Below are 13224 nucleotides of genomic sequence, written 5' to 3'. Positions count from 1 at the left end.
CAACTCACCCGCCACAGTGAGTTTTCAGGTATATGGAAGATATAGTTTTATAAGTACATGGGGGGCTAGAGAAAAGCAGGACCATATATGGTAGGAATGAAGTACTCAAGAAATCCCCACAGGCCACCAAAACTATCATGGGAAAGGCCTGCCTAACCAGAGCCTTACTTTCCCCTCATAACAGTAATAGGTTCAAGAACGGTCCTGAGAACAGGCGGATGGAAAAGAATGGAATCCTTTCTCTGAAGTTTAGGAAACAATGCTCTTGTTTTCCCTATAAGATGTGAAACCAGCACTTTATAGGGGCTGGGATATATGTAGTAGAAGAACCAAAACAGGAAAGAAAAAGAGAGACCTGGTTCCTAGTGACGTTCGTTTATCTTAAAACAAGCTATTCATGAAGGCAGATTTCCCCAGGACTGGTCACCTATGTAAGATAACAAATTTCCTTTTTAAACATAAACTAGTTAGAATTGGTTTATTTTGTCAGGTGCAATCAAAATAAAGCTGAGAGACTCGTGGCTTCAAAGAGGAAATAGAATTTAACCCAGTCTTAAAGACTGTCCGGTAGGCAACGCAGGAGGGAGAGAACCTCGCACAGGAAGTCGCAAGTCCGGTGCACGAAGACCTGGAGCAACATCGCGTGTCTGGGGAATGGCGAGTAGAGGAGGATTTTCGTCTTCAGAGTAAAAGAAAAGAGATTGTTCAGCCTGTGAACATGCCTGATTCCTGAGAGCTAGAACTCCCCCTAGTTCCTGCCATGGACCTTGCCCATTGTGGACTTAGCAAATGTTAGTTAAGTTAACAAGCGAGTAAATTAACAGAAATGTGAAAAGAAAACAGCAATGCCCAGAGGAAAGAGAAATTCTAGGGGGAGAGAGAGGAGAAAAAACTCTAATTTCTTCCCACATTGCATTAAAAGAGTGGAGAGAAAAGCTGACTTTAAAAGCTATCTACTGGATACTATACAATTATTAGTGTCATAAAGCATGCAAATTAAAATTCTGCTGTAGACAGATAAAGCTGCATTAGCTAGCCAGTGTTGATTCTGATATTAACAGAACGATTTTAGCGCAAAAATGGTAATTAATTGGCATCGCTGATCCTCATATAGCCCTCATCTGTCCAGGAACCCGGCTAGACCGACAGTGTCCCAGACTGTCAGGGTGCTTGGGCTGCCCAGGGGCCACTCTCCGGTCCATAAGCAAACGCACACACTCAGCAGCTGGGATGCTGTCCCCTCCTCCGGGGTACTCTTTCTTCCTTTTCCTCATTTCCTCACACCTGCTCTCCAATCTCAGCTCAAGCATCATTTTCCAAGTGGATCCCTCCCTGATAAGGTCAAGTCTTGCTATCATATACAATCATAGCAACTTATATTCCTCATTCTTTGCCCTAATCCCAGTTGGAGTTTTATTTTTATCTGGTGAATGAATTGGGTGCGTTTTGACTTCACCCTGGGATTTAATCTTCTTGAGAGCGAGAACTGCATCATTCATGTCTGCTCACTCTTGTATTCCTCTCGATACCCTCTGGCACAGTGTTTCACACACAGTGGGTGCTCACAATTTGTAGAATAAACTAGTTAGCCTGTATTAACTTCTTTGCAGATTTCCTCTCTCCTTCTTAACCTTCCTGCTGGTCTCTTGCTCTTGCTTTTTCCTAGGTTTGGAATAGTGCTAGTCCTCCAAGATGTAATTGTGGCAGAAGCAGAGAGAAAGGATGGAGTTTGCTTCCTAAAGGAGAAGACAAACAAAAAATACATTGGTAAATGAACAAAGGAGTTTTGAAGTGCAGTTCCAGCTGTGAAGACAATCAGGCTGGTGGGCCAGACTGTGAGGAGGGGGCTGCTTCAGACAGCATGGTCAGAGAAGGCCTCCCCAGGGAGATGACTTCTGAGCTGAGACTTGAACTCTGAGGAGAAAGTTGCTGTTGGTCCAGGGTCTGGGGAAACTGGAATTTGAGCGGAGGAAACAAGGTCATCTGTATTGGTTGCTTCTGTGCCCAGGAGCAGATACCTGGGAACTGGGAAAAAGCATGGTGTTTAATAAGTGGCAGGATCCTTGGATTTCACCCCAGTTCTTGAACTTGACCCAGATGCCCAGTCTCTGTACAAAAAGTAAAGAAAAGGTCCCTTCCTTGACATCTCTTCTGGCTTTGAAATTGATGTGTTTATGAGTCTGCCACATCTCTATGCTGGGTATGTTGGCGAGCACAGGAATTTTGACCTCATTTGATCTGTGGTCCTCCAAGCTTTGGCCCCTGTTTTCCTGTTCCATTTCCTCTCCAGCCGTTTTCCTCAGAATCCCGTGTGCACCAAAGTAAAGCATCTTTCTCCCTGTGTACACCACATACTCCCTCCATGTATTGCCTTTGCTTTGGGAGCAGAAAGTTCTGTCTCTCACCTCTGGCAGTTTCAGTCCTCTCCTCCCTGGAGATGGTGGAGCACTCTGCATGTCACCACAAAGACACGAAGACCCCCCACGCCTGCTGGTAACATGAAACCTCTCACTTCTATTTCCCTTGAGGCTGTGCCTTTCTTTCAGCCCTTGGAGCGTGCCCACCCCAAGGCAGGGTTATTTCTGCCAAGTTGTCTGTTCTGATGCTAAGCCCCCTAAAATCGGCTATCTCCTCATTGATAAACACTAACTAAATCACATAATAAACACTAACTAAATCACAGTTTACAAATGGAAATTTTTGTTGGAAGACTTGTTGGCAAAGAGCAAATTAACGAGGACTGACCGGTGGGCCTAGGACATGGGGGAGATCAGTGATATGAAAGAGAGAGAAGCACCAAGGAGGACCAGAGGAACACAGAAAAGAAACCATATGGAAGGCTTGAAGGCGGTCAAGGTGCCGGATCACACACTAGCATCTCTTAATGAGTAGGAAGTGTGCCGTGGATTCCTTCCAACATACCAACCGGCCCTTATTTCTCTCTAGAAGTACACCCCCTCTCTACTCCATGCTACTGGAGGTTTAAACTAAACATTTCCTTTTGAAATAATCAGGTTCACGGGCAGTTTTAAGAAATAAGACAAAGATTCTATGTACTATTTATTTAGTTTACCCCAAAGTGGACATCTTCAAAACTGTAGCACAGGGTCACGGCCCAGGCATTGCCTCTGACAGTCAAGTGACAGAACCTTCCTGCCACCTCAGGGGGCGTGCTGCCCCTTATACCCCACCCCCACTCGATTCCCGTCCTCAGCCGCTCCTTGACCCCGCGGACCATCCATCTGCTGCCCATTTCTGTAATTTTGCCATTACAACCATGTTAGATGCATGAGATCACACCATGTGTGCAAACATTTTGGACTGGCTTTTCTCTCAGAATTAATCCCTGAGGATTCATCTAGGGTGTCTCAGGGTCACAGGCATCAGTAGTCCCTTTTAGGGTGTTGTTGTTTGTTTGTTTGTTTTTCCCGAGCCGCATTGCAAGGTGTGGAGCTACTGCAATTTAACTATTCGCCTGATGGAGGGCAGCTGGGTTGTTTCCAGTTTGGGACAATTGTGAATATAGCTGCTACAAACATTCATATACAGGATTTTGTGTGAACACAAATCTTCATTTCTCTGGGACAAAGCCCAAGATTGCAATTGCTTGGCAGTACCCTAGGTACATGTTTTGTTTTTTTTAAGAAACTGCCAAAAGGTTTTCCTGGGTAGCTGCACTGTTTCACATTCCACCAATAATGTGCTCAAGGGATCACATTGTTTTAGATCCTCACAAATACTGGGGGCTTCACCACATTTTATTTCAGTCATTCTGCTCGGTGTGTAGTGGTATTTCATTGTGGTTTTAATTTGCATTTTCCTAGAGACTGATGATACTGAACATTTTTTCATCTTCCTACTTGTTACCTGTTACTCCTCTTCTGTGTCTGTTCATACATTTTGCTTATTTTTTCATCTGACTGATCTTCTAGTGTCACCTTTTAAAAGGTCTTTCTATTCTGTAGATAGGAGTTATTTGTCAGATAGGAGTTTTGCTCTGTAGCGTGCGTCTTATCTCTTAAAATGCAGTCTTTCACAGAGCAACGGTTTTTAATATTAATGATGCCCGATTTCTCAATTGTTTTCTGTTGTGGATCATGCTTTGGGAGTCAAGTCTGCAAAGAGACTCTGCCTAGACCTACATCCTAGAGATTTTATCTTACCTTTTTTACCTTAAATGTTTATAGCTTTACATTTGAGACGTAAGTCTGTGATTTGCTTTGAGCTAATTTTTCACAAGGTGTGCGATTGAGATGCAGGTTGAAAAACGAAATTTGTTTGGCCTGCAGATGTCTAGTGGTTCCAGTACCTCGTGCTAAAAAGCCTCTCTCACCTCCACCGAATACCTTCTGTGCCTCTTTAAAACCTGAGGTGGGCGTACTTGTGTGAGTCTATCTCTGGGCTCTCTCTTCTGTTCCACTGAACCCCATGTCTGTACCTTTGCCGATACTACACAGTCTTCCTTATGGAGGCTGTGTGTTAAATCTTGAAATCACGTGGACCGATTCCTTCCACATTACTCTTCTTTTCAAAATGGAATTACCTATACAGGTTCCTTTGCATTTCCATATATATTTTAGAAAAAGTAGCCTATATCTACAAAAAAATCATGCTGGGATTTTGACAGGAATTACATTGAGCCTATATATCCATTTGGGGAGAATTGACAGTTTTGCTATATTAAGTCTTCTGATACAGGGACACAGTATGTCTCTTTATTAAGGTATGTTTTGATTTATAAGCAGTCTTTAGTTTTCAGCATGCAAGTCCTATACATGTCTTGTTAGATACACATCTAAGTATTTCGTTTTGAGCTATTATAAATCATCTTATTCTTAATTTTGATGTCCATGTGCTCATTGATAAACTAGAAATGTAACCAATTTTTGTATGTTTATTTTATAGCCTTTGGCCTTGCTAAAGGCTATAAAACGTGTTCTAGGTTTTGTTTTTATTTTGGTAGAATCTTTGTAATTTTCTTTATAGGCAATCTTAGCATCTGCAAATATGGGCAATTTTATTTCCTTCTTTCTGATCTCTATGTCCTTTATTTCCCTTCCCTGTCTGTGGCACTAGGTGGAACTTCCAGCACCGTGTTGAATTAGAGAGGAGAGAGCAAATACTCTTGCCCGCTCCTCACCTTTGGGGAAATCTTTCAGTCCTTTGCCACTAAGTTCTGTGTTAGCTGTAGGGTTTTTTTATAGATGCTCTTAGTTGGATGAAGAAATCCTTCTCTATTCCTATGTTTCTAAGAGGGTTTTTTAAAATCTTGAATAACTATCGAATTTTGTCAGATGTGTTTTCTGTATGGATTGATATAACCATGTTTTTCATCTTTAACCTGTTAATATGGTGAATTACACTGAGAGATATTTTTTTAATATTGAGCCGGCCTTGCATCCCCAGAATAAACTCTACTTGGTCACAGTATATAATTATTCTTATATATTGCTGAGTTCTTTTGCTAATATCTGGGCACAGATTTTTGTGCCTGTATTTATGAAAGATATTTGTGTATAGTTTTCTTTCTTTGTCTCTTCTCTGTCTGGTTTGCTACCAGGGTGGCACTAGCTTCACAAAGAAACTGAAGCGTTTTCTCCTCTTCTGAATTCTAGAACAGATTGTGCAGTATTGGTGGTACTTCTTTCTAATAATTTGGTAGAATTCTTCAGTGAAACCATCTGAGCCTGGAGATGACTTCATTGGGAGTTTTTAAATTATGAATTAAATTATCTTAATAGTTATAGCGCTATTCAAAATCTTTATTTCATATTGAGTGTTATAGTAGCTTCAAGGAGTTAGTCTATTTCATCTAAATTTTCAAATTTGTGTGTGTAGACTTGTTCATAGAATTCCCTGATTACCCTTTTACACCTGCACAGTCTGTAATAACAGCCCGTGGCAAGGCTGATATTAGTAATTTGTATTTTCTGGGTGCCTGTCAGTCTTGCTAGAGGTCTATCAATTTCATTAATCTTCACAAAGAGCCAGCGCTTCACCTCACTGATTTTTCTCTGTTTTTCTGGTTTCAATTCCATTTACTTCTGCCCTTGCATTTATTACTTCCTTCCTTCTGTGGGAGCAGGAATTGTTGGTGTGAGAGTGTTTCTCTTCTCTACTGCATGCACTTAGTGCTACAAGTTTTCCTCGCTGCACTGCGTTAGCTGTGTTACACAAATTTTGACATGGGGTGTGTATGTGTGTGTGCTTGCTCATGCTTGTGTGTATTTATTTATGACTTTTTTAAAAGTAGTGTTAGGCTCACAGTAGAATTGAGGGGATGTTGTAAAGATTTCTCCTATACTCCTTGCCCCACACCCGCATAATCTCCCCATAAAAATATCCCCACCGGAGTGGTGCAGGTTCATTTGTTACAATTCATGAATTGGTACATCACCCAAAGTCCATAGTTTGCATTATACTCACTCACGGTGTTATGCATTCTGTGGGTTTTGACAAATGCATAACGGCATGTAAGCACCATTGTAGTGTCATGCAAAAATAGTTTCAGTGCCCTAAAAATTCTCCACGCTCCACCTATTCATCTCATCCTCCCTCTCAACCCCTGGCACCTACCGATCTTTTTCACTTTTTCCACAGTCTTACCTTTTTCAGAATGTCATATGGTTGGAATTAGACCATATGTAGCCTTCTCACATTGGCTTATTTTATTCAGGAATATGCATTTCAGGTTCCTCCGTGACTTTGCATGGCTTGATAGCTCATTTCTTTTAAGTGCTAATATTCCATGGACTGGATGTACCACAGTTTGTTTATTCATTCGGCCACTGAAGGATACGTTGGGTGTTTCCAAGTTCTGGCAGTTAAGAATACAAGACTGCTAAAAGCATCTGTGTCCAGGATTTTGTATGGACATAGTTTTTAACTTTATGGGGCAAATACCAAGGAATATGATTACTAGTTTGTATGTCAGGAGTATTTAGTCTTATAAGAAACCATCAAACAATTTCCTAAAGTGGTCGTACCATTTTGCATTCCCATCAGCCCTGAATGAGAGGTCCCTCCTCTCTCCATCCTCACCAGCATTGCATGCGGGTAGTGTTTATAGGTGTATAGCGGCGTCTCGGTGTTGTTTAACGTCTGTTTCCCTGATGACATACGCTATGGAGCATCTCTTCAGATGCTTATTTGCCATCAGTCTATCTTCTTAGATAACATATGTTGTGTTTTTATTTTCACTCAGTTTAATAGATTTTTTATTTCTCCTGCAACTTTCTCTTTGATTCATGGATTATTCAGAAGTATGTTGTTTAGTGTCCACGTGTTCGGAGACCTCAGTGATATCTTTTCGGTATTAATGTGTAGTTTGATTTCATTGCAGTCAGAGAAAACCCTGTCGCATGAATTCTTCCTGGGACCGATGACATAGGAGTCCCTGTGGCTCTGTTTATTTTTTTTGTCTGTTTTCTCTCCATTGTTCATATTGGGTAATTTCTATGATTCTGTGTTCCAGTTCACTGATTTTTCCTTCTGTCTCCTCCATTTTAATTTGAGCCCAATCGTAGACTTTTTCTTTCAGTATTGCATGTGGAGTTCTGCAATTTACATCTGGTTCTCCCTTATATCTGTTTCTTTGTTGAGACTCTGTTTTGCTTGCTTCAAGTGTGTCTTTAACTATTTGGTGAAGCACTTTTGTGATGACTGTTGGCTGAGTCTGGCCTGTGCCACACAAGCCTCGCCTCTCTGTTACCTCCTTGTTGGTGTTTGTTAAGTCTCTTTTATGCAGTTTGAGGTCTTCCTGGCTCCCAGTGTGATGAGTGGTTTTAATGGAAATCTGGGTACTTGGGGTATTATATTGTATGTCTCTGGATTTTGCTTTAACTAGTTTTTCTGACACCAGTCCGGCAGAGCAGTGCAGGAGGGTTCTATCCCATTGCCACCAAGTAGGACTGGGTGTCCAGGTTTCCCAATTGGACTCCACTTACACCCATGGGTGGGGTCCCTCTCGGTTTGGCTGGGCATTGTTGGGACTGCCGGCTCCCCATTAGGCCTCCCCTGAGGTCTCCCTGCCTGGAGGAATGAGTCCCCCTGACTGCTCCTCAGTGGTCCCCACTGACACCGAGGTGGAGGAGTGGTCTTGTTACCACTGGGCGGTGTTAAATCCAGACTCTCCATCAGGCCTCCTGCTGTAGCGCCCAGATGGGGGAGGTCTGAGTGCTTCCTTACTGCTGTGTGTGGATGCTTATTCAGGCTCCCAATGTGGTTTGTTCTGACACTGATGGAAAGTGGGGGTTTATTGCTGCCTAGCAGGGAAGAAAGCCCCAGCTTCCTGCCTGACTTCACAGACAACGCCCTGTCAGGGTTGGGTTTGGAGGGGTGGGGGGTGGGCCAAGACTGCTCTTACAGCCTGGCAAGGGTAGCAGTGCAGGCTCCCACTCGGCCTCAGGTACAGGTGAGGCCAGGTTTGTGTGTGGTGCTGGGCTGCAGTAGCGTAGTTATTGGCTGAAAGTTCCATTTGGCCTGTCTCCCCCTTCCCTTTGGCCGACTTTTGTGTGTCTTATTCTGTTGTTGTATCCACTGGCACTTCCCAGTCACAGGCTGCTCCAGCACCAATCTGGGATGCATGAGGCAAAAGGAAAGCCCAGGGAACTCACTGTGCCCTGTCTGCCCTGCCTTCCTCTCCTTACCTTTCAGAGTCATCTTCTGGTTGTTTTTTTTATATATATAAAGCCCTTACTGGAGAAATAGGGGGGAAATACACCTATTCTGAAGTCTGCTACCCTACTCTGAAGGACAGCTATGTGCTTAGGAGCATGCCTGATGTCAAAATGGTTATATATAGACATTTTAATATGCCTATAAATCCTAAGGATTCAGAGGAATGAAGAAAGGACCAGAGAAGAAAAAGATAATCGTGTTTTCAGGGACAGGCAAGCACTCCATAGAGCTGTGAAGAAATGGGCGCACAGTGAGAACAAAGCAGAAGCTGCCGCAGGCAGGGACCTCAAGCAGCTTGGATTTCTCCTGTGCTCATGGGCAGCCATTGAGGCCTGTTGCTCAGACCAGAGCACGGCTCAAGGGCATTTTCAAGGTTGCCCCCTCTGTAACATCCTCACCTGAACTGATAAGCTAGAGACAGGTAGAGCTTCCCTGGAGGTGGAGGTGGGGACAGAAATAGCACACTTAATAGGTGATGCAGATCATTGAAACACTTAGTAATTGGAATATTGTTGTACATGGTCAAAACTGAGCTTGGTCCAGGCTGGCTTGTGTACTGAACACAGAAAATGCCAACAGTGATTTGCACAAAAGCTGCTACCACCATCCTGCTGACTGTCATGTATACCTGTGATCCCTACAGTTTATTGCATAATGATAAATTTTGCAATTAGGCTTCCGTCACTATGCATATAAACACTACGGAAAAACTGATTACAGTTTTATATTCCCTGGGTGCATTTGCAGAATCAATTAGGCTGCGTTTTCAGTATGACAGACTGCTGGAGAGATTGCACACGATTATTTTTCTTCCTCATTTTTGTATTGGGATTCGGGAAGTAATTATCACCCCAGGCAAGACTTGCTGTTACTGAGATGAACCGTTTGGGGAAGCTGGAGACCAGAGTGAGAAGTCCTTTTGCAGGTCCCTTTTTCTTCGTGTTCTCTAGACTGCGTCTTCTCAGTCACCTCCTGCTGGCTTTGAGCAAATGTGTGGATCATTTCGTTTTCCAGAATAGGATGTGGGTAGAGTCAAAGAACTTAGCACTGAGATATTTCTTCTAAATCTTACACATAGTTTTAGAACTATTTAATTTTTTTCAATGAACCATGTTTAAACTAAATTTCATTGGAACCTCAATGTAAAAGAGAAATAGATAAGGAGGTGCTCTGGCTGCTGTAGAAACCATGTGCCTGGGTCTCTACCTGCTTCTGTCACCTTCTTCTTCAGTTTAGGGAAACCCAGAGAAACGTCTTCAGAAATTGTGGCCTAGTTCACAATGTGACTTGGTTTGAAACGTGACAGTTCTACATGACTTGGTTCCCTGTGACATTTTGATTTTATAGACAAGAAAGTCCACTTACTCATTTACTGCTCAAAGTTATCGAGTACTTACCTGTCAAGCTCTGGGCTGAGAACTGAGACTATAACAAAACAGAGGGTAAGAGCCCCATGAGAACTCTTGACCTTGAGTCCACAACCCTCTGTGAGACACCACTGTCCCTGGAGAACCTGTACACCTACCAGGCGTCTTCACTCAGAGTTTGCCCTTCTCTTCTCCCACCCAGCTGGGCAGTGACCTTCTGGGCTCTGCCTTCCTAACAAGTCCCGCAAATAGAGTGTGTGCACCATGTTCCTTCTAAGCATACTTAACTGTCCTGTTCCATACTAGTACTGAAAGTAGGAAGGAGCTTCTAGGAGAACGCGAATCAAGTCTTGCTTATAAAACCATGTTTGCGTCCTTTTCACAAGTCGTGAATGCCTTTCCTTCCTGAGCCCACTAATCAATGGACAGTTTCTGCCACCTCCAGCCTCTTCCTTATTCCAGATGCTTTTCCACTGAAGGAAGACAACCTTCTCTAATTCAAAAACTACATCTCTTGACTCATTGATTTAGTCTGGGAAAGCAAAAGAATGAAGGTTGCCAGATATTGGAAATACAAATACAGAATACTAAGATAAATTTGAATTATGGATAAACAAGAAATACTTTTTAGTATGAGCATGTCCAAAATATTATGTGACACATATTTATACTAAAATTATTTTTAAACACTTTTTAAAATAAAAATGTGACCCCAGATAATTACACTAAAATATTGCTTGTTTATCTGACATTTAAACTTAACTGAATGTCATTTATTTTTCCTATATACACATAAGATTAATATGTTTATATATATGCATATGTAATGTATGTAAATGAGTTTTTCATGTTTGTTCTGCCACACGAAACCATCTTGCTGTATAAGCAGGGGGAGGGAAAATGGATGCGTGGCCCACAGTGTTTCTTTCAGGATTGTTGAGGGGAAAAATCATAGCTATGAAAATGCAAGCTGCTATCATGCAGTTAGGTTTCCTGGCCCACTGGGGAAAAATCTGGGCTTAACTTAAGAGTTATTTGTATTGCTTACAGGACAGCACGGATATATACTCAGCCTGCCACGCTCCTTTTCATGTCCCATGGGCTCCGCAGAGCTTAAATGAATTTTGCCAGCCATGTTCCCATATTGAGAAGCCCAAGACTTATGTTTCTGATCCACTTACACTGAACCAGTCAAATGGTTCCTTTCTTTTTTTTCTTGCTAAACTCTCAGATGCTTGCAAGGTTTCAGGAAGTATTTTATTTTGATATCCTAGAGTGAGTACTTATTAACTAAGATCCTGGTGATAATAAATTCACGTGCCTCCTTGCCTCTCCTCCACCTCCTTCTTTTCTGTAGTTTAATTAGTGATTGAGCATGGTGGACTGGGGGAATTTAGCAAAGCGATCTTGTTCAATGTCCTCTCTGCGTTCCCTTGGCTCTGCATAGCATGGCGGACACTTGTTTACCAAACATTTGTTTTTCCATAGCCTTGTGAATTGCCTTCTTCCTGTTTGAATCTCAGACTTCTACATCTTCTCCTTATCTCTGGAAGGCACAGAAGCCTCAATCCACTGATTGTCTTTGGGCCCTCTGGTTCTTAGGGAACTTCTGTACTTAAGAAATTAAAATTGTTTTTTTTCCTCCTGTTCATCTGTCTTATTCGATTAGCCATAAAACCTGTAAGAGTAGGAAAAAAACCTCTTCCTCACTCCCCTCCCCGTTTGCTTTGTGTGGTCATTTATTGTCAAGCCTATCAGGCCCATCTGAAAGTGAAGTTAATAAATCTATTAAGATTTTCACTATGAAAGATTCTGCAGGCTACAGAGATTATCGTGTACCTGGAGAGAATATCTAATTTTGGGTCATCCCATACAAAGGGCTGTGGGTTTGTAATCAGAAGACCATAGTATTTGTCTTATTTTCACAATGCACTAGAGTGCTATCTGTGAGGAGTTAGAGAAATTCCTAAATTTCTGGAATTCAACTCTTTTGTGGATAATAGCACTCACTCACCCTGTTTCCCCTTAGAGTCTTTGCGAATATACAACCCAGAGTATCTTGCACTTCTCAGGATCTGTCCTGTAGAGAAACTATTAGGAACACACAGAGACGGTGACAGTGAAGTTTATTGCAACACTATTTGTAGCAGCAGAAAGTCACAGGCAACCTAAATATTCATCAGCTGAAGAAAAGTAAGTTCTGGCTCATCCATTAAATTACTACTATAAAACTATTAGCGCTGCAGATCTGTGTGCTGATAAGAACAAGAATCACCATGATATACTTTGACTAAGGAAGAAAAGAAATTTAAAAACCTGTTTTAGCTTGTGGTCCCATTTTTAATAAAAGGCAATAGAGATAAAAGGTTTCTTGAGGAGATGGTTAGATTGAAAGCTACATGTCGGGCACCTGCCAGGTGTCGTTGGCTGTGGAGAGGAGGAGTAATAAAGTAGATAGTGAGAGTAGCTAATATGTATGAAGCTCGTAATATGTGTCAGGTACGACCCGAAACCTGACATTTACATTTTACATTACATTCATAAACTAATCCTTTCTTATGCAGGTGCTATTATTATTTTTACTTAAGAGATGAGAAACCTGGAGTAAGAGAAGTAAAATAATATTTCTGAGGTTATAACAAAAAAATGTCAGGAGGCAGAAACAGGATCTAAATCCATGTAGTCTGAGTATAGAGAGTCTTCTCTCCACCTCGGCATCATACTGAGGTAGCAGGGTATGTTATCTTTAAATTGTACACGCTTCTCTGTAGTTTGAATGTCTTCATCTAACAGCCTTTTATTTATAACTCTATATTAATATAATGCATTTGCAAAGTGAGATCATACACATGAAAGCATTTTGTCTCATAGTCTGCCGCTTGCTACACTTGTATAAACACAAAGCACTAAGAGATGCTTATTGTATTAAATATATATATATATATATATATATATATATATATAAAGTTGTTTTGCATAGCAGCATCTCTTTACACAATCTTTGCAGGGTAAGGGAAGTTGAAAATGAGAGCCACACCCCCAGCTTTTACTTGCATTCTCTCCATGATGTGACTCGTGATTGCTTTGCAGATGGGGTCTGATTATCAAATTGTACATCCTCCTAAACCCACTTGTGTCAATGGCACATCAGACAATAACTAGCAAGTGGTGTCAATGC

The sequence above is a fragment of the Desmodus rotundus genome, chromosome 6 (assembly GCF_022682495.2).
Source record: "Desmodus rotundus isolate HL8 chromosome 6, HLdesRot8A.1, whole genome shotgun sequence".
In the NCBI taxonomy this organism is placed as follows: domain Eukaryota; kingdom Metazoa; phylum Chordata; class Mammalia; order Chiroptera; family Phyllostomidae; genus Desmodus; species Desmodus rotundus.
Note: the sequence above shows the minus strand (reverse complement) of the source record.